The sequence below is a fragment of the Cervus elaphus genome, chromosome 17, assembly GCF_910594005.1.
Source record: "Cervus elaphus chromosome 17, mCerEla1.1, whole genome shotgun sequence".
Classification (NCBI taxonomy): domain Eukaryota; kingdom Metazoa; phylum Chordata; class Mammalia; order Artiodactyla; family Cervidae; genus Cervus; species Cervus elaphus.
Window position 1 is genome coordinate 44,214,676 of NC_057831.1, and position 22,277 is coordinate 44,236,952.

General features: G+C 43.9%; 1 protein-coding gene across 2 annotated transcripts in view; it reads right to left on the reverse strand.

Annotated features, from left to right (window-relative positions):
* PPARGC1A (PPARG coactivator 1 alpha) overlaps window positions 1-22,056 on the reverse strand; it is a 695,201-nt gene extending 673,145 nt beyond the window's left edge. Inside the window, exons 1-2 of one of the 2 annotated variants that reach the window (XM_043871001.1) lie at window positions 21,814-22,056; window positions 21,484-21,573 (exon numbers count right to left, since the gene is read on the reverse strand). The gene's annotated coding sequence lies outside the window, so the exon portion shown is untranslated. Of the gene's footprint in view, window positions 1-21,483 lie in introns of both variants that reach the window. The other variant, XM_043870999.1, reaches the window with a different exon arrangement.
* Between the last annotated feature and the right edge of the window lie 221 nt (window positions 22,057-22,277).

The following is a 22,277-nucleotide window of genomic DNA, read 5'->3' on the forward strand; positions in this document are numbered from 1 at the left end:
GGTGGAGCCCTCATGAATGGGATTAGTGCCCTTTATAACGAGACCCCAGAGAGCGCTCTCACTTTTTTCATCACATGAGGACATGTTGAGAGGATGGCCAAGTATAAACCAGCAAGCCAATCACTCTACCAGACACCAAACTGCCAGCAACATGACCCTAGATTTCCAGTCTCCAGAACTGTGAGAAATAAATATTTTTTAAGCCTTCCTGTTTATTGTATTTTTGTTGTAGTCCCTGAATGCACAAAGGCAATGGTGAAATAGCTTTGTCTTACATAGCTTTTATGTCCCAACAACACCTGATTTTGGAACCTGAAGTAAACCAAAGCAGGGATAAGAAAGGGAACAGTTAAATTTCTCACCAACGCTTTTTTTTTTTTTTAAATAATAGCCATCCTACAAAGTGTATTATAACATCTAATTGTTGCTTTGAATTGCATTTCTCTGATGATTAGTGACACTGAGCCACTGATACATCTGATAGTCATTTGTATGTTTTCTTTCGGGAAATGTCAATTCAAGCCTTTAACCCATTTTTTAAAACTCTGGTCATTGGTTTTTTGCTATTGAGTTGTGAGAATTCCTTACATATTTTAATTTCCTCAAGAAAAGGGACGAGACAAGGACATGTTTAACATAATGACCACACAGAGGACTGCTAAGGAGAGGGTTGTATTGCCAGAACGGAAGGTAAAACTCTCCCAACAGACAAGGTGGTATCAGACTGAATGTTTGTGTCCCCTCAAAATTCATTTGCTGAAATATAATTCCCAGTGTGACTGTATGAGGAGGTGAGGCCTTTGGGAGGTAATTGGGTCATGAGGGTGAAGCCCCCAGGACAGAATTAGTGCCCTTGTAACTGGAGGAAGAGACCAGAGGTCTGTGTCTTTCAGGCCCGTGAGCACACACTGAGAAGTCTGCAGCAGGAAGTGAGCCCTTACCAGTATCTAACCATGCAGCGCTCTGATCCAGGACTTCGAGCCTCCCGGACGGTAAGAAATGAGTTTCTGTCGTTTATAAGTCATCCAGTGTACGGTACTTCATTATAGCAACCCAACACACTCAAACAAGTGGGAGAAACTGAATTTACTAGTCAGCTGTCTCATATCTTTATCTCATTTTACAAATGGAACTCTGACCAGTGCATATAAAACACTCCCCTAGAGTAGGTCCTTCAGCCACTGGTAGAATCTCTTGTCTGCCTGTTGCTCCCGGCTGCCACCTTCCTCCAACCCTCTGTTGGAGACAATCATGAATTCTCCAGAGGCAGCCACCCATCCCAGCACCAACACTGCCTTCTTACCCTCTCCATGACATGACTGCAAACACTCTCCTCCCTTTCCTGCCAAGTGGCCCAAGGATGCAGAGAAACCAAAGATGGCTCTTCACAAAAATGCAGTTCTGGACCCACCTGTCCTTGTCCCGCCCAGCACCGCTGAGTAGATGGACGAGGGACCATGTTAGCTGGCCCCCAGCCACTACCACAAACCAGGACCAAGCAGATGACTCCAGGGCCTGAGCCAAATAGAACTGTCCCCTTGGAAACCAAACCAAGAGGCAGAGAAGGAACATCAACTGGGATGGGGCACGGGGGCTGAGCGCCGATCATGTATCCGGACTGGCAGCCATCTAGGCAGGATCTTAGGCCACAAAAGTCAAGGAACCAAGGGGCTCCTAAGACAGTGAGGGCATGCGGCCCCTGTCCCAACACTGCAGCGCCCAGTCCTGCTTCACACGACACGTGGCTTCACTTCACTTTCTGACCTTGAATCCCATGATGTGTCTGGATCCTTGCCATACATCTGCCTCCCAACTAAAGCCTTGTGTGTGTGTGAGTGAGTGAGAGTGTGTGTGTGTGCTGAGTGGGTTTTCTTCCATGCAAACAAAAGGAGGAAACATTGGCACGATACAGCCCCAGAAGACACCTTTCCCCACAGAACATCTAGGCAATGACTGGCAGCTTCTAAAGACTCCAGCACCAAGCCCTTCTTCAAATTGGGCAATTGCTCTCTGCAGGAACCAAAAGCACAGAGGACTGTTCATTTAAACATTTTAAACACTTGTTTCTAAAATCCCCAGAGCGTTGGCAAGGGTAGAGAGTGTGTCCACTGGAGTTGCACTCTTCTCATCTCTCTGAATCCAGCCAATCAGAGAGATCCATGGGCTTCTGCCCTTAAGGTGCCACTGGAAATCTGCCCACCATTTAATGTTTGAGGAGCCCACTTCAGATCTATCATCCAACTACTTACCAGACACTCTGATGTCCTTACAATGCTGGGAAACTGAGGCAGCTGCCCAAACTCTTCTTTGTTTAAGAAAACAACTCTCCATCTTCAGTCCCTGCCTCCACCATCTCTCTTTTACAAGAACCACCAACGGTTCATTCTTGCCCCTGATTCACCCCTGTCTCTACCAGAGACCCCTTCTCCCCCTTCTCGAAGTGGCCAGAGTGATCTTTTGAAAACTTAAATCACCACTGTGTCCCTCCCCTGCTAATACATCTCATGTGAATCCTCCTGTTACTGAGGATGGATTCTAAACTCACATCCACCTGCAGTCTGGTGGGATCCAGGCTCCACATCCTCTATGTTGATCTCTGGCCACATCACCTCATTCACCTAGCTGCAGCCACATCAGAAGTGCTGTCCATGGGAGGTCAGCCTACAGAAGCTCCACAGGGGTCTCCCCTTGATGACCCTCAGCCTGGCCACCCCCTCCATCTCTCACACACAGTGTCCCCGTCACTGTTGATCCCATCATTTTATCCTTTTTCTCCTTTACCATCATCACAGCACTTATCACTTTCAGAAATTATCTTGTGCCTCCATGTAATTTTATTGTTTTTACTCTGTCTCCACCTGCAAGATGATAAATGCCACCCAAGCCCAGGTTTTTGTTTTTTTCTTTCTTGCTCATTGCTGTCTATTCAGGTTCTAAAACAGTGTCTGGAACATGATCGAGCCTCCAAAAATATCTGTGGCGAGAACAATCCTCTAACTTGAGATGGAAAGAGTTATAGTTTTTCAGGTAGTTTTGTTCAAAAAAATTTTTTCCCATTTATAAGTTCAAAATACTAATTTCTACTTTAACATTACTTTTTCCCTGATAATGGAAATAATAGTCACCATTTGGGTTTGAAATACCACTCTGTGTTAAATACCTATGCAATCTGCATTTATTATAGGTCAACCAAAAAAAGAACTGGATATTACCTGTCTCCTATAATTGGATTGTATTTTCTGAGGAATCATGTTATTCTGGAGTTTTACCTTCTAATTTTCTTTGGTATTACATGTTTGTATTTCCTGAAAATAAATGAGCAATTTTTTTCCATTTTATTTGCAAACAAGGGAAAAAAAAAAAAAAACATGAAAATCTGAAGAAGACAACAGAACTTCTAGACCTGATCTGACTCATATGTATTATTAGGGCATAAGGCTTCCCAGCAAAAGACTAAATATGTTTGTCTCTAGAAAATATTTTATTGAAACCTACCATTACCAACATGTTCTGTGGAGACAAATACAGAAGGGGACAGAGAAAATAGGGTCAACTGGATATGATGGTTTCCCCAAAACTGTCTCTTGTAATCCTGGTTAGCATCTGTTCACCTAGCTGCACTTGTCTCTCTCTGTCTTCTTAAATACTAACATCACCATTGAAGCTTCTGATGTATCCCACACGAGCACTAAGCTTTTCATCTGTATTATTTTACATAACTTTTACAATAACCTCGGAAAGCAGATGTTATAATGTCCATTTCACAGATCAGAAAACTTGCAGAACTATAAAATGCCAGGCCTTCACCATTCCACTCTACTTAGGTTTCCTTTTAGAGCTTCTATATGGATAGATTTCAATCTGGAGAGGTCAAAACTTTGAAGCCACACAGAATCCTTTTACAAATCTGCCTGAGAAGATGCAAATGTTGCAGAGATTCTTTCCTTCCCAGTAAAAATGGAGAAATCTGAAGGCTGAATTATACTCACTAGTAAAAATGATGACAGAATTAATAACTACAGTGTGGAATTCATCATTACAAGTAACCTTTCTCGCTTCCCTTGATTTCATAAACACTGCATATTAAGTCTGGGCCAGATGCCTACAGACATCTTTGAAGACAGTATTTCATCATCTGAATATTCGGCCATTTGAAGAAAAAAATAGCTTGTTCCAAATTCCTCACCCTTGTAAATGTTTTTAAGATTTAATGGAAATATAGCTTCATGCCTGTTATTGCCTCTTAAATGACCACCCACAAAGGCCTCTCCTGTTATGAAAGACTTTCTCAGAATCCAAAAACTGTCTAAGAAAATAATTATTTCTTTTCATAACTCTTCTGAGTCTGTTTAAAGACAAGAAACTACACGGGATTTGATTAGAATCACAAATAGATCTAAGAGTAATAGTAAAGGATGATAACTAAGCTATAATAATCAGCACTCCAACTTGGGTTTCTCAGCAAATAATACTTTGATTTTCATGATTTTGTTTAATCTATAATACTCCTTCTCAGCATATAGCATAAACTTTGATTTCATGTTTGCATAAAAATAAATACAGTAGCCATATTTGTGTTATGTCTTATCAACTGGAATTAAATTCATCATAAAATAAGGATTTTAAAGTTTTCTTAAACACTCAGGGCTCATCATATTTTCTACTCAAGCTACAGAAAATCATATGACTACTCCTTTTTAGATTACAGAACATCTTTTTCAAATGCTGGCTAACATCTAAATCAGGCAAGACCCTCACGGCATTTTCAACAAGAGTCTCTCCTGTTATTTATTTTGTCCAATCCTCTGCCTACATTCTGGTCATTATATTCATGGAACCAGGTTAGTTTGTATAAGTCAAGTTGGCTGGTCCAGATATTTGGCCAAACATTATTCTGGATGTGTCTGTGAAGGTGCCTTTTAGATGAGATAAACATTTAAACTGGTAACCATGAGTAAAGCAGATTACCCTCCACAGTGTGGATGGGTCCTAACCAATCAGTTAAAGGCCCTAATAGACAAAGACTGACCTCCTTGTACAAGAATTTGCCATCAGATGGCTTTGGGGCTCCAAGCTTACAAATTAAGTAGACCAGCAGCTGAAGATAGGAACACGTTAGCGTGTTATCATAAAGGCATAACCAGCCTAACTTGATGGCTGACTAGAAGTGAAAGGAGAAGGAAAGCAAGAGATGCTGGCAGACTTGGGTCATGAGATTAGTAATGATAAAAGTGGCCTCTAATTCCCTTCCACTCACCCCATCTCCAACACCCACCATACACATGCATGTTCTCATGGTGTGGCCTTGAAGCTCCTCCTATCAAGAGGCAGAATATACTTCTCCACTCCCTGAATCTAGGCTGGCCTTCTGACTTGCTTTGACCAACAGAATAAGACAGAAGTGATGTGTTCTATAAGTTCTAAGCCTATACCTCTAGAGATCTTGCAGCTTCCTCTCTCTTCCTTTTCTTGGGAATCCTGTGGTCACTACTATAGGATGACCCTGGGCCAGCCTGTTGGAAGATGGATACAAGGACACATGGCTCATATCTCTATATCCCCAATCAACAGCCAGCCATCTGCCCAATGTATGAGTGAGGCCATCCACAGCTAGCCGACTGCAGACATAAGTGAACCTAGTTGGACCCAGCAGAAGAACCACGCAGCTGATCGCAGCCTACATTGCTAATCCATATAATTATGCACTTTAAAATGGTTGTTTGCTTGAAGACACAAGGTTTTGGGTGGTTTGGTATACTGCAAAAGTTAACTGATATACAGGATGAGTATAATTGTCTTTCACCCAAATAAGGAATTCAAGAGCAACACAATCTGGATAAAGAATCCTATCTTTTGACACACCATGCTTAAAATATCATGTTGTTCCTGTTTAGTCACTAAGTCGTGTCCAACTCTTTTTGCAACCCCATGGACTATAGACCACCAGGCTTCTCTGTCCTTGGGAATTCCCAGGCAAGAATACTGAAGTGGACTGCCACTCCCTGCTGCAGGGAATCTTCCTGACTCAGGGATCAAACCCGCACCTTGCATTGGCAAGTGGATTCTCTACCATTGAGCCACCAGGAAAGTCTGGGACAATCAAGTAACCAATTGGTTAAACAGTCATGGAATTCAGAAAGGAGATGTTGCCTGGAAATAGAAATCTGAAAGACAGGTATGTGACTGATTTCCATGGGTGAGGAGATTGCCACAGGACAGCAGGAATACAGTAAAAGGAGGGGAGATCGGGGTGGGGATCCCAGGAACATTATATTTAAGGTCAAGCAAAGCTCGAGAGTCAATGAGAGGAGAAGATGCAATGAAGGACAGGAAGATGCTACAGAAGTCAAAGGAACTTCTCAACAGAGTCACAGAAATATATATATACACACATAACTAATAGGGCTTCCCTCATAGCTCAGTTGGTAAAGAATCTGCCTGCAATGCAGGAGACGCTGGTTCGATTCCTGTGTTGGGAAGATCCGCTAGAGAAGGGATAGGCTACCCATTGCAGTATTCTTGGACTTCTCTTCTGGCTCAGCTAGTAGAGAATCCACCTGCAGTGCAGGAGACCTGGGTTTGATCCCTGGGTTGGGAAGATCCCCTGGAGAAGGGAAAGGACACCCACTCCAGTATTCTGGCCTGGAGAATTCCACGGACTGTATAGTCCATGGGGTCGCAGAGTCGGATACAACTAAGAGACTTTCACTTCACTTCACTTCATATAACTAATAAGAGTCCCAGTATTTGGGAATTATGAAGTCATTCCCAGGAGAGGGGATAATGGTAGTGATGGTGGAGCCCTTATCAGAGGTCATTAGAAAGAGTGGGAGAGGAGGGAAGGATTTGGAAACAATGCTTATCTACAAGGTTCTTGCTGAGGCTGGCAGATAGGTTATCTGGCCTGGATCACTATTTGCCTCTTTGCTCCAGGAATCTGTGAACCACTAAGAGAAACCAGCCTCGCTGTCATGTGAATTCATGACTTTGAAATGTACAGTCACATCATCTGAGCTCTTCAAGCCATCCAGCAAAAGAAGGAGACAGGCACCATCTAAAGGGAAAGGAAAGGTTGATGGGTGAATTTTTCAGGATGGGAGTGATAAATTTATTCCTAAGTGTATGGAATCACGAAGCCACAACTATGGATCAAAGTCCTGGAGAAAATGAGAGGGGAATGAAAAGATGGAGATGGCCAGAAATGAGACAAAAGGCTGAGGGAATTCACAGTGGGTGGCCACAAATCCTCACCTGGGAAGGGAACCAGTGGTAGGCGGAGTTGAGGAGAGTTGGCAATGTTTGGAGTTGCAGATACAGACAGTGATGACCCCGACAGAGCTTGGTGAGTGGCACTGAACTTGAGTACAATAAAAATCACATTCGTTAGTGTGACTGGGTTTTTCCAACAGCCTGCAACAGTTTGTATGTAGAACAAACAAGGCAGTTGGCTGGACTGACCCAAGACTGGGATTTTGAGGACAAATATAGAAGGACAAGGATTACGGGCTTTGAGGTTTTGGCAAGAGAGCGGTTAAAGTGATATATCATGGTTTCTGTGCTGGCTTAAAAAAAGAGAGAGAGAGAGAGGGAAAGTTTGACTGATGAGCTGGGAGAAAGGGAGGGTAGTACTGGGATCAGCAATCTTGGAAATAAATGAGTGAGGGAGCAGAAAGCTATGAGGCTGGTGTCATGTACAATGACGCTGGAGTTTAAGGTTCCAGGAGCAGAGCTATTCCAAAGGATAAGGCCAGGGTGTGGGCGAGATAACTGGGTCACCAAAGCATTGTGGGAGGTGAAGTGTTGCAACTCTGAGACTAAGCCACTGAGTCCATCCTCCATGCACAAATGCTGAAGATCACCCTGGTGATGACAGCTGGGGGAGAGGGAAGACATTAGCCAGGTGCGTGAGCCTTCAGGAGAAAGGGGGAAGGGACAGGAAGATAAGATGGCCAGGAAGAAAGGCAGGATACAGTCTCTGGGAATTTCCCTGGGGGCTACAGGAATTGCATGGTTTTGTGTTATAGTGGCCAAGTAATGTTCTGGAAGCAACAATGACCACAGCTCCTCTGGGCCTAAGGGGTGTGAACAAATAAACAGCTACTGCCCCCCAAAATTGTATTCTCTTAGTGAGGAATTCACTTATAACAAAGGCAAGATTTAGAGAAAGGGAATTTATATTGCAATAAACCAAGGGTCCAAAGAAACCCTATGGAAAAAAGTTTGAAGGAGATCAACAGATGAAGGCAGTGGGGAGAGAAAGTCTGAGAGAAATGATAATGTCCTTCACTGGGGAATTGAATCATTATTACTTTCGTATAGGAGTTTTGTTTTCACAGATATCTCTAAGATTTGTCATATTTGGGTCCAGGCCAATTTGTCATATTTGGGTCCAGCAACAATGATGCCTTAGTATACAGTCAACATTCCTCTTTCCTTGGAATTATCTCAGGCATGACCAGAGATACTGTTTAGCATCTAGACGTATTCCTTGTTTTGAAGTTTAAGTAGTTCCATGAGTGGAACAAGAAAGCTTTTTCTCTGTAGATCACAACAGAACACAAGCCAGGAGGTTTTACAGGGATAATATGCCCTAGAAAGAGAGGGACAAATGCTCATCTGATAACCAGAGTTTTATTCTAGCAGCCCAAAGAATCTGAAAAACTAAAGATGAACAAAAGTCATCATATAAGCATGACCTCTTGACTGACATGGTCATTCAAAAGGTTTATTTTGAAGTTTTCAAATGGACAAAGACAATACTGTCTCACAAGGACTCATCTGCTAATAGCCTCCATCTGACACATAGCTGCCGGGAGTATAAGCGAGCGCATCTCTTCCAAGAAACAATTAACACAAAAGTCTTAAAAAAGGCCTGTCCTTTCACCCAGCAGTTCTATTACTGGGTGTTATCCTAAAGAAATAATCATAGATATGCCCCAGGTTCAGCCATAATTGTCAACAACCCCAAAACCCAATATTTAGGAACACAGTTAAATAAATGGTCCGATAATCATACAATGAAATACTACAGAGACAGTAAAAGGGACATAGAGGCATATGAAATATTATGTGGCAAGTTAGTTATGATTTATTCATCTAAAATCAGGCTATAAAATTGTTTACAAAAAATAAAAATAAAAAATTTCTTATACATGATACCAATTTAAAAATGAAATATTATGTAGGCCTAGAACAAAGACTGAAAAGATATCCATTAGAATAGTATCTGTGATTATCTTTAGATGTTTGCAATATATATGGTTTTGATTTTCCTCTTTTCTCTGAACCTAAGAAAAATCTCCAAACCAAAAATGTATCATATCTGTAATAAGAAAAATTAATACCATGCTTTTATCAGTTTCCAGATATAAGATATTCCAAAACAGTACCTTAGAAAATCAGGTTTAAATATATTTTTTAAATTAGGCAGTGAAGTATAAAGGAAGAAAGTATTCCCTGTTCTTGAAAATGCAGAACAAAAGAAGTATTTGTCCTCATTTTGAAGAGAAAACTCTCTTTTTAGCAAAAGTCCTTTTTGGGTTGGTGGTTAAAGGAATGTTCCTACCTCTATGTTCTGATCCTTTTTGAAACAGGGGCTGATATCTGTAAATTCCCAGAAGGAGTCAAAGGTTATTTTTCTTTTCAAATGATCAATAAAGATTTTAGCACATATTCTGTGCCCTGCACTGTATTTAATATGCAGGTTATCCAAATAATGTTTTTTTTTTAAACTCAAGGCATTTATAAATCAACGAAGAAAAAGCTGCAGCTATTTAAATATAGCAGACATATAGACCTTATTAGATCTTATTAGCAGACCTTATTAGATCTTATTAGAACAATAAGCATTCAAGCAGTGTTACTATTTATGAAGACTTCTTAAATACCATATATGCCCAAATATAAGAATAGGCATTTTCCCAAAATTCTCCTGAAAAGAGGGATATTCGAGTATTTCTAAAGGCTCTCATATTGCAGGACATTCTCTACTTTATTTAAACAACTCTGTAATGCTTGGGAAAGACTCATTACCCTAAAACGACCTCAGTATATGCTTTTCTGAGAAACCGTCAGAGGTCACATGACAGAATCAGTTACAGAAGAGATAGAGATTTAAAACAGATTTTGTCATTATTCCTGGAGTGAGGCCCCATAACGCAAATGTTTAATATCACTATAAACAAACATTTAAAAAATAACTACCTAAGTGAGTGTAATGCATATTATTTAACATTTACTTTATTTCTGGGTGTGTATTCAATGCTACTGTAATAAAAAGAAATGGTTTCAGAAGGCAAGCTCCCCTTCCATCATAATGATAACGACTAAGAGAACATTTTATAGTTTATAAACACTCCCCAAAACATCATCATACTCAATTTTACTACTTACAGTAAAAGGATGAATTTGGGAAAGAAAATTTTGGTAAGATGAAACAATATTTATTTTAATGCACATAAATAGGAATCAACTCATTGAATTTTTTTTAGAAACTTGTTTTTTAAGACCAGTTTAATTGGGGGAAATAATTTTAAAATGATTCCTAATGAATCTGTTACTAGCAGAGTAAAAATATCAATTAGCAATGGAGGCCTACTTCCTAAAACAATAAGCATTTGACATTGTAAAGATGATTCCACTCTCTTTTACATTTTTTTTTCCCAGCTCTTTGCACACTATGCAACCCTTTTAGTTTGGCATCACAAGGAGAAAGAAGTAAAGGATTTCATTAGCACTGCTACATGGGCCTCAGAGTATGTTCCCAACTTCAGAGGCTATTTCACTTTCTAGCTTGGATGATTAATTTTAATCCAGAAAAAATTTAGCCATCTAGTAAAGGGCTATAAGATCCAAAATAAAACTTAATGTTTGATTTACTAATTAAACTGTTCTCTTGACATTGTCAACAGAGCAGATCTTAACCGATGCAAAGATCTGAACTTTCAACTAAATTTGAAAGCTTTATTGCTTGCTCCTGACAGAAGAGAATGGAAAGCAGCTCTCCTATTGAGACTACTAACTCACATCTACCCAACTCGGCCAGCTCCCTGCCCCTTTGCTAAGCAAGAGACAGGGAGGGAGATCACTGGTGGGAGGAGGTGAATTCACCCTTGGAAGATGCTTTGTGAATTTCTAAAGTTGAAATAATGAGTCGGGCAGACCCCCGCCCCCACCAAGCCCCTTCTTCTCTATATATAACATTCTTTATTTTTCTTTCTTGGCCCCTCACACAGTTTAAAGGAGATGACTGACAGCTGCAAGGAAGGAAGGAAGGATAGATGATAGACTGATATATGTGTATACATACGGAGACAGATACAAAATAATTTATATGCAACATATATTACATATATTTTAAATATATATATATCATATGTTATGTGATCTATGTCTCTCCTACTAAATTAAAGCTCCTGAGGGCAGGGACAAACACAGTAAAGTGTAGGTACCCAATAAATTTCATTGAATGAAAAAAGAACTACAACAACAACAAAAAACCCAACCTTGACAAATTCCTCCTGTGCTTTCCTTCTATCTGAAACGTCCCCTCTATCTCATTCTCACCTGCCCAAATTCTCTGTTTTCCAAAGCCCAAACCAAATGCAACTGCCTCCTCAAAATTTTCTGTGATTCTTCCAGCCAAAAAGAAACTCTTCATCATCCAGATGACCACAGCACGTTGTCTGATCTCTTCTCAAAGTTCTACCCATCTTCTAGCCTACTCTCCATAGAAGAGAGGCTCTATCTGAAAGCCACATTCCCGCTGAAGGTGGCAGGTTTTTATTCATCTTTGATTTCCTTGTCACCCATCGATTCATCCACCTTAAGGCAGCCGAGCATGGTGGTTAAAATGAAAACATGGGCTCAGAAGTTCGACATGAGAGACACAAATCCTAACTGCACCGCCTACTGACTCTTACTGGCTGTGTGATCTTGGTTAAGTCACTTCACCTCTCTGAACCTCGGTTCTCTCATTTTTAATAGGTAATATGCAGCACTGATAATAGTACCTACCTCTAGGGTTATTTTGATGACAAAATGAGTTAATCTACGTAAAGCACTTCGAAAGTCTTCTGAAATGTTATAGTAAGTGCTCAATGCAAGAACTCTATTATCGACTCAGTCTAATGTACCGAGGCTCTCCTATGCGCCAGGCACACTGCTGGGCTAGCATATCAGTGCGTGCTCAGAAGGGACTCTATAAATATTTGAGGATTGACGGATAAGACTGAACATTGACTCAGCTCTTTATTAGTCAATAGCAAAGGTCTTTCCAGGTCCAAGGTCTCACTTAATTTTAACAACCATCCTAGAGGATGGATGTCATCATTCCTACTTTTGTGCAGAAGCAAATGGAGTCCCTTCTGCTTTGAACTACACAAGCACATATTTGATGGGTGAGGAGTCTCTATAGTGTTCACCTCACAAGCCCTCCAACTTCTAGAGACTTTTTTCCGTTCCCTCCTGCAGCTCCCTTGACTTCACATGAAGCATCTTTTTTAGCATCTGTTCAGCCTGACTCCTGTCATTAGATACATTCTTGTGTGTTTATAATGCACCACTGATTTGTTTCAGACTAAATCGTGGGATCTAAAAATAAAGTGATGTTGAACATATTTCTTTGCATATTAACTTTAAAGAAATAGATTAATCTTTTAGAAATAATCAAAAATGAATGATCCACTCAGCATGTAGCAGTTACCAAAAAATAAAAAATTAAAATTACAATGCCTCAGATCCCCACTTTTCTGCCCTTATCTTTTCTGAATTTATTAATTTAAGTATATACTTCATAACTTTTCATTTTAAAAATTAAGAGGTCTAGTGAGCCTACGGTAAACCAATAATCTTCTTCCCTGGGGACGCTTCAATGAAGGCAGGATTCATTTACTCTCCAAGTCAAATTCCCATTTTCAAAAATGACACTGTAGAATTGTCCTCATTATCCTAAGAGGTGGAGCAAAGAACAATAAATGAAGGGACAGGGACTTCCCTGACGGGTCCAGTGGTTGGGACTTCACTTTCCAACGCAGGGAGTGCAGGTTCAATTCCTGGCCAGGGAGCTAAGATCCTACACGCCTTGCACCCAAAAAGCAAAAACGGAAAACAGAAGTAGTGTTGTAACAAATTCAATAAAGACTTTTAAAAAATGAAATAAAAATTAAACAAAGGGACACATAATGGTATAAAAGCTTTCTGAAATTTCAACCATTTTCTAACACATCTGTTTTGTCCACAACAGGCCAGGCGTGACGAGGGATCCTGAGGTGAAGAAGGCATAATTTCTTCCCACAAGGAGCTTCTGAATGGCAAGGGAGCTGAGATTTACAGAGAAAGAACAAGTCAGGATGGAAAAGGAATGGGAAGTACAGTGATGGGAGTGGGACAGAGAAATGAATTCTTGCTGATGTAAAATGATGCCTCATCTATTATTTGATAAATCATTTAAAAGTTTCTCCTTACACACAGACACGCAGAGATACACACATCCATTCTGGCAGTATGCTTCTTTTTCTTCTTTGCAAACGGAAATCACTCTCACCCATGAGCCCTTGGGTGTTTATCTTAAGTCACCAACCAGGCTTGGCGGCATCATTTTAGTCAATTCACTGTTTTCTTATTACTCAGAAAGGGTTACATCTGCAAAAAATATACATTCTGGTTGCAACACTAAATAATGAAGCAAACTGTGGTTTATAAAATGCAGTCATTCCACGCCACATTTCATTTTGGAAGAGGGAGGGCTACCGTTGACTGTGAACAATTACCAAATCGTCAATGGAATTCAATAAATGTTGTTTAAAAAAACTAATTATTTCTTACAATAACCAGCTACTACTGCCACTTCCGTATTTGGAGGTTTGTAAACTACTTCCATTTGAAATGTAATTGATTCCATTTTTATCATTTGTTCAAGTTTATGTGGTTGTTCTCATCCTAAGAGATGATAACATCTATTTTCAGCAAATTATACATTATAATTCCTCATTCAAAAGCTGTAACAGAAAACAAAATGCTAATTTATGCTGTAAACGAAACTACAGAATCATAATCATTCATTGTTAACTTTAGGGACTGAACTGCTACTGGAAATAATAAATTGGATCAAAATGTGGTAGGGGGTGTTGGTGCGAGTTTTTCTTTTCTTTGTGCTTTTTTGACTTGTTTTGTTTCGGTGTTACACAACTAACACACTTTCCAATACGCTTTCAGGCAAGAGATTACATGGATGTTTCATCTCCTCCCAGATATAAGCCAGACATTCTTAGCCCCACAGCTATTACCTGCGGTTCGATATTTCAAATCTACAGGAAGATGTGCTCACAAAGCAATCAGAATCACAAGCTAAAGAGGGCCAGCATGTTAGAACCCCACAACTGGTTTTGCATATTTCATTAAGCTTCCACATCTATACTGCCCTTAACCCCAGGGATCACCACCCCCTTCTCTGCTCCTCTCCCATATAAGCATCCTTTGCAACACCTTGTCAAGGTGAGCCTTGCCCCATGGCAAACTTCCCTTCTGTGTCAAGGAATACATGGACTAAACAAACAAACAGAAATTTGGCAACTCTAATAAATCAGGTCAATTCTTAAACAAAAAAGAAGGGAGTGGGGGACGTAGTTCCCCCATTCCAGACACTCTGCTTTCCTTAAAAAACAATCTTCAAGTGAAAAGACGATAGCATCACTTAATGGTATTTTCTCCTTTCCTTTTTTTTTTTTTTTTTTGCCAAAATATAACTCAAAAGAAAGAAAGATTTTAATATAATTATGTCAAAGATGTGAATTCTTTGAAGGAACCAAAAAGCCACACTGACGTCTGGAGTAAATCACTTTTCTGCTGCCTTTTGATTTAATGCCGTCTGCTGTCCACATTTACCTCTCCGCCAGCAAAGTGTGATCATTGATTTCCTATGGTCTCTCTCTCTGGGAGGAAGTTCTGCTTCCTTGATGATGACTACGAAGGGTAGGTGACCCCATTCTCATTCCAATGCAAACCCTGCACTTCTACATTTCCGCCAGGGCTGCCGGAACGTGAAACTAGAGAGAGGCTCTTTGCCCTCTTCGTTGAGACGACTGTCTTGCTGTAACTACTGACATTTAATGTTTTCCCTCCCCTTCCCACAACTATATTTTGGAAGATCACAATACAAGGGATGAACCACTAAAAGGCATTAGTTCATGATGGACATAAATGTTAGGTTCATGAATTGGTACAGAAAACACCTGTTATAACATGGCCGTGACCAGAAAGGTAAATCTCAGTCTTAATATCAAGCACAACTGTATACAGAACAAACCCAAAATGATATGAGTTTGCTTATAAAAGGAGAGTTATGACTCAAAAATATGTGCACCACACATACATAACTATACATATATATTATGAGCTAGGGTTTTGGTGCATCTAAATGATTATTTATAAAATTATTGTATTCAAGTATCTTAGAATTACATTTCTTCTATAAAGTTATATTTTCCTGATACCCACATACATTCAGAAAGAGCCCTCCACTAAACCGTAATTATCTGCAATCTGAAGACCCTGTCTATCTCTCAACCTGGATCAACTATTCAAACCAAAAGGAATGGTAAACTCAAGTATTTAGTCCATCACCAAGAAAAAAAAAAAAAGCATCCGGTAGTTATGGCTGATTTCACCAAAAGAGAAGACTCCACCTCATTCCCAAACAGAACTATATCTGGCTATATATTAATTAAGTGAAAGTCACTCATTCGTGTCCAACTCTGCAAACCCATGGGCTGTAGCCCGCCAGGCTCCTCTGTCCCTGGAATTCTCCAGGCAAGAATACTGGAGTGGGTTGCTGTGCCCTCCTCTAGGGATGTTCCTAACCCAGGGATCGAACCTAGGTCTCCTGCATTGCAGGCGGAAGATGGCCCAGTTTTAACTAGCACTGAGGTCTGAGGCAAGGCACTTAACTCTATGCCTTACTTTCTTCATCTATAAAATGGGAACAATAATAAAAGCATCTTACTCATATGTTGTGGAGATTAAATGAGTCACATACTTTATTTGGAACAGTATTAATAGATGGTAGCTATTATCACTGCACTTTGGTTCCCAAGTTTTAGGCTAACAAAACTTTATGCAGAAAAGAGAACAATATTTTCAAACTGGTGCCTTAAAAAAGCTACCTTTACTGGAAGATCCACAACAAACTCGGGTTATTCCAAGTCTCTTTTACTTTTCTGTCTACATAGCAGAGATTCATCCAACGATGAAAAAAGTGGAATTAGGTGAGCTGGATTTAGAGCTAGATTTCAAAAGTGTATTTAAGGTAAATCTATAGAAATGTACCTAAAAACTAGTTTGTAGTTCATACATTCATCTTCGGGAGAATTTAAAAAAAAAAAAAAAAAAGAAGCCGAGTTTACATTTTTTCAACTTTAAGATACTGGCTTTCTCACACTCTTGCAAATGGAGGACATTCCCAAGCTCTGGCTCATCTCAGCTGTGTTATCACTTCAGGAATTAAGAAATACCCAGAAAAGGGGGGGGGTGGAAATATTGAGTTCTTTACAGTACATGGACTGGATAAAAGAAATGTTCCTAAAAAAAAAAAAAAGAAATATTCCTCAGTGGACAGCTTCTGCTTCAGCTATCCATATTCATGGAAGGAGTGCCAAGCACCCTCCCCCGCCAAAAAAATAGACAGCACAAGCGCTCAACAACTTACCCAAATCCATTAATGATTTTGCACTGAAACATCTATCCTGCTTGAAAAGATAGAATGAGTATAAAGAATTACAGGTCTTGGCTAACAAAAGTCCCAGGGCTGAATTCAAAACAGTCACTCTCTACTCTGAGAAGATAGTCTGTGTCCTTATAAGGATGCCATTTTCTATTTCTAGTCTGGCAATTTGAAGGAGTGGTGGGGGGAGGGGACAGGAGAGAAAGAAAAGTTAAAAAGCACAGTCAAGTCTGCTGGTGATGATGCTTTTTTCGCAAACTCAGGTTTAAGCTACCCTGTAGCTAAAGAAGCGGTCAATCGGGTGAATAAAGTCAGATGTCTGCCCTCGTGGACACCCAAGCAGTCAGCTAATTGGCTTCATTTTTCACTTTCCGTTGATTGCTTCAATATCATAATAGACCTGGACTGCTTCAATCTGGGCTTATAGCAGGACAGCTAAAGAAGGTGACCCAGGTCCAAGCTGCCAGCAGGACCGACCAGTGCGCGGTCAGCTTCATGATGGAGTTGGAAAGCTTGAACAACTATGGGAGAGACTTGCAGGTTGAAAAAGCACAACCTAGAAAGATAGAGTTGGGTTCTGGAAGCTTGCACTACTGCCATCCCTAGGCGTGAAACTGTAAATTAAAGAATGGTCTGTTGTCTGCTACGCTGAGCCAAATCAGAGACATTTCACATACACACTTTAATTGGGGTTTTCATTCTAATTGAAGAAATAAATTCCACCTAAGCAGATGCTTCCCCGCCCCCACTCTCACTGTGGTATGTTTTGCACGTTGGCAAGCGGGTGCAAAATTTCTGCAACATGGTCTCTTCAGATATAAGATGGAATTTCCCAGTTTTTAAATGGTAACAGATGCAGTTTCGGCTGTAATACACATTGGGCTCTCTCCAAAAAATTCACCCCAACCCAGCCTCCCCCTGCTTTAATAACAAAATGTCACAGGATAAGTAAAAACCTTCCAGTCAGCAGTGATTCGTGTTTGGGTTTTCAGGGTTTGGGTTTTTGTGTTCAGTGATGAATAAACGCCCCAGTTGTTCCCAAATTTCCAGGTCTCTATATGAAGAACCCCCATCTTCATTATTTTTTTCACTTGCTTGTTTATAACCAGAGGTGTCATAATCATGTTTCTTGCGAAAATGAAAGCAATCAAAATGCCTTGTAATTCCAGGAAAAGAGCTTCTTAGGGAGACATGCCTGCCTGCTATTGATGTTGTAAAAAGGCTCCTTTTACATGGTATTAAATGTTGAGAGCATATCATATTGATCTAGAAATAAAAAGCTTGACTTTTTTTTTTTAGTACAGTGAACCCTTACCTTCATAAGCACTTTCTAACACTAGGAACAGGGTTTTATGTTTAATTGAGGTGTAGTAAACAAATTATATTTGAAGAACATTGCTATTTTTAGGTAATGGAGGATTTGTAAGCCTTTTGGCAGCAATTCAGGTAAAAATCATGAATAAGTCTCACTCTTTCAAATTTGGCCCAGGCCTCCCCCTAGCAGCTCTGCCTAGAGTCCAAGATAGGAGTTAGGGTTGCCTTTGTTTAATTAATCCTTTTTCTCCGAAGGTATAGTTCAGGAGCAGGTTTCATAGCCCTTTGCCCATGTTCCAATGCTGAAAATGCAAACTAGCGATCAATAAGAGACTAGGTCCTTATACCTATATATTCTTCATCCCTGAAAACGGTGATAGGGCCAGGGTAGAAGCCGCAAATCCTGGTAGGACGCACTGCCTGAATAACTGCCCCTACCACCAGATATTAAAGCCTCGGTAGCACTTTGAGGGCACCTTTCTCTAATGATGTACCTCTCTCATTTGTTTCTGTACTTTATCTTAAAGTTCATACCGCACCACTGGAAGAAGCAATCAATATTTCCGATAACCTCCCTTTCTCCACCGTGCAATTCACTGCGCTAAGGGTAGCGCGCCACCCAGTACCGGCCCGCGAGCTAATCACCCTGCACAAAGCAGTTGCTTTGTCAGAAATTCTTTCCGATTTTCTTAGCAACGTGAGTTTCCCTTTCCAGAAGAAAGATCTTGCCTTTTGGGAAAAGGTTTTTCCAAATTAAGTTAAACTAACTTCACCCGAAGAGACCGCTAGTTTTCCTCTTTTCTTTTTAAAACGCCACCCCCGCCCCTTCTCTGGTTCTCTCCTTCTTTTACTCCAATCCTGCCCCGCACCACCACCCTCTCTCGCCCACCTCCTTCGGTTTCCAAGGAGTTTGCACGTGATTGCCTGTCTTGCAAAATCCGGCCGTAGCCCTTTGCTACGCTCTCAAACCACTTGCTTCCTATCTCGTTAAAAATGTTGCCAAACCTCCCATCGCTGTAAAGCTGTATCACTCTGAGCTTCCCTACACCCAAGTCTCCTTTCTCTCTTCCTTGGGAGAAAAACCAAGTGCCTGACTTTCTCGGCCGGGAGGTGCAGGTCGGAGGTACGCGTCTGGAAACTTATCCTAATGCATCTGACTCCAGGACTGCGGGAGGCGGGGTGGGGGGCGGGGAAGGCGCGGCGCGGCCGAGGAATCGCGAGTCCCGGCCGGGCTTGTGCGGGATGCACTGTGGCTCAAGCCTTTCCTACACCTCTCGGTCCTCAAAGACCAGCTGGGGTTGGTTTCTGACTCATCGACAATCACACACACACACGCACGCGCACACACACATACGCACACGCGCACACACACACACACACACACGCAGGCACCCGGACGCCAGCTCCTGGAGACCTGGAGTTTGCGGAGCCGGAAGGGTCGTTGGCTCTCGGCAAATCCGGAGCCAGCTCGCGAATGAATGGAGAGCACCCGAACCCCACCAGACAAGGCAGGGTGGCCTGGAGAAAGCACCCAGCGCCGGCCTCGAGCAGCGGGGCCCCCCTCGAGCTACCCAAACCCAGCGCTCGCCCGACCACCTCGGCAGTTTCTCCAAGTTTCTACTCACAGCGGGGGCCCCCCCTTTCCCAGCTGCCTCACCCTGAACCTCGAACTTCACGCCCCTGGGCCGCCCCCCGCCCCTCCGCCTTCCGTAGCTCCGCGCCCGGTCAGGGACCCGCGCGCTTCCCCGGAGCTGCCCAGATGCCCCCACCCGCGGCGGCAGCCCGGCAGTCTGGCCAGAGCTCGCCGCCGTCTCCCGCTGCTGCTGCCGCGGCGACAGGAGCCTCTGCGAGGCTCCCGGGCCACCCTTATGTATTATTCACTCGATGGCCACGGCGCTTTCTGGAAAGCCCATGCCAGAGATGCGAGGTCTTCGCCCGGCGATTACGAATTCGGCGATTTCAGCTTTTTGGAAACTGAGGGTGCTGCGGGGGCGGCGGAGCTCGTTTTTCGGTTGTTTTGCTTTGCGGGGTTGGCTTCTGTTTTTTGTTTTTTTTTTTTGGCCCGGAGCTCGCAGGAGCGCGCTGCGCCCCGGGCCCGAGAAGGAGCGCGCCAGAGCCGGCGAGTGCGGCGGGCAGCCGGGCTAACCGCCCTGGCTGGCGAGCGAGCTGGGGAGAAGAGACGCCCCGGTGGCCGGGAGAGATGGGCAGAACCGAGTTCTTTTCCTCGACGCCCCCGCCCCGGCACCCGCCCCTCCGGCCCGCTCCCCCGGCAGCTCTCGCTCTGCGGGCCCGGGAATCCCCCGCGCCCCGGACCGCCCACCGAGTTGCTGCTGCCTTTCACCGTTGCTCCTTCACCTCTCCTCCCGCCCTAACTTTCCCCAGCCTGGACTCGTGCGCGTACACACACACAGACAGACAGACAGACAGACACACACACACACACACACACACACACACACACCCTCTCCCCTCCCTGGACTCCAGCTCCACTTCCCCGTGTAGTTTGGAAATGACAGATGCCTGTAGACTTTCACCAAACAAGCGGTGGGGGCAGCAGACTACAACAGTTATTTAATTAAAAGGCATTTTCCCCCCTCTCTCTTTCTCGCTCTGGCTCCCAGAATAGCTTTTGCACCCCTAGACCCTGAGCACACGCCTGTCTCTCCAGGTTACCCGCGGCCCGCTAACACCCATCTTCCACGCCCCCCCTTCCGGCGTCTACCCCCAGCTTCTCCGCGCCCCCCAAGTCACACCGACAAGCACACCTGCAGGCCGGCAGCGGGGAGCGTCGAGGGCACGATGCAGCCGGACTGCATTGCACAGTCATCAAAGTTAAGTGTGTGTGTTTGTGGGGTGCTTGTGCACGCCGGGGGAGGCGTGGGGTCATGGGCACCGGAGCATCCACTCTGCACCCCCTCCTTGGGGTCAGGGGACGCCTCCACTTGAGATTGCAGCCATTTTAGGGAAAGGGGTGGCTCGGGGCCCCGGGGGAAGTGGAGGGGGAACAGCACGTCGCGGGGGACTCACAGCTCTGCAGCCCCTCGGCGCAACTGGAGGGCGGGCAGGCGCCGGGCGCACAGGGGCGCGGCGCCCGCGGCGACTTGGGGAAGGTTGCGCTCGAGTTCCCTGGTTTTGCCTGGAGTTGTTCGGGGTAACGTGCCGGCTCCTGCCTCGCTCTCCGGTTCCCGCTGGGTTGGGAGGTTGGAAGGGGAAGGTTTGGATGGCAGATTGGACAAGGGAGGGACGCGACAGACCCTGGAGACCAAAGAGCTAGTGCTGGGGGAAGGGGGACACCTCCTCTAGCTGGTTGGCACTGACCCAGACGGTGCGACCCACTTGGCCCCCCAGCCTCCCCACCCCCTCCCAAGCCTCTGCCTCCCCGCCGAGTGCCAAGTGAGCGCGCGGCGAGGGGCACGGGGCGCGACGCCGCCAGGCACCGAGCCAGCCCTTACCTGGTTGGAAGGGGTTTCCCAGGAGGAGCCGTAGTTGTAAAAGAAGGAAGAGAAGAAGGTGTCTTCCGACAGCCCGCAGCCCGCCATGCTCTGGATGCAAATAAAATGAGGAAAGGGGGGGTGGTAAAAAAAAAGCACACACACAAGCAACCAAAAATTTTCAAAATCAAATTAAACCAATAAGCGAAGAAGAAATTCTCTCGAAAAATAAAAGGAGGGGGAAGGGAACGGCAAAGGGAACGGAAACTCTCAGCGGTGCTCCCTCTCCGGCGGAGGAGGGATGCTCCGGCTGCCGCCGCCGCCGCCGCCGCCGCCTTCTCAAGAAGGTACCTAGAGAGGTTCGTCCTGACTTGAGCAGCCGCCGCCGCCGCCGCCGCCGCTGCTGCCTGTGCCGGCTGCGTGTGTGCGCGCGTGTGTGTGCGTGTGCGTGAGTGTGGTGTGTGCGCGCAGAGCGAGAGACCGCAGGGGAAGCGAGAGGGCGAGAGAATGAGCGAGCCGGGATGGAGGGCGCAGAGGCAGAGCGGCCGGGCGTGTGCGCGCGAGGGTGCGTGCGTGTGTGTATGTGTATGTGTGTGTGTGTGTGTGTGTGTGCGCGCGCGCGCGCGCGTGTGGCTGGGTGTGCGTCTGTTTGGGGAGCTCACCGGAGAGCCGGGGCCGTCACGTGGGCGCGCTGACTCCGCCGGCTGCCGGGGACAGCCTGTACTACAGCCCCGGCCACTAAATCAGCCCGCGCCACCAGACCTTTGCAGCCCCCCCACGGCCAGCGGCCAGCCATCCCCGCGGGGCCGCGCGGG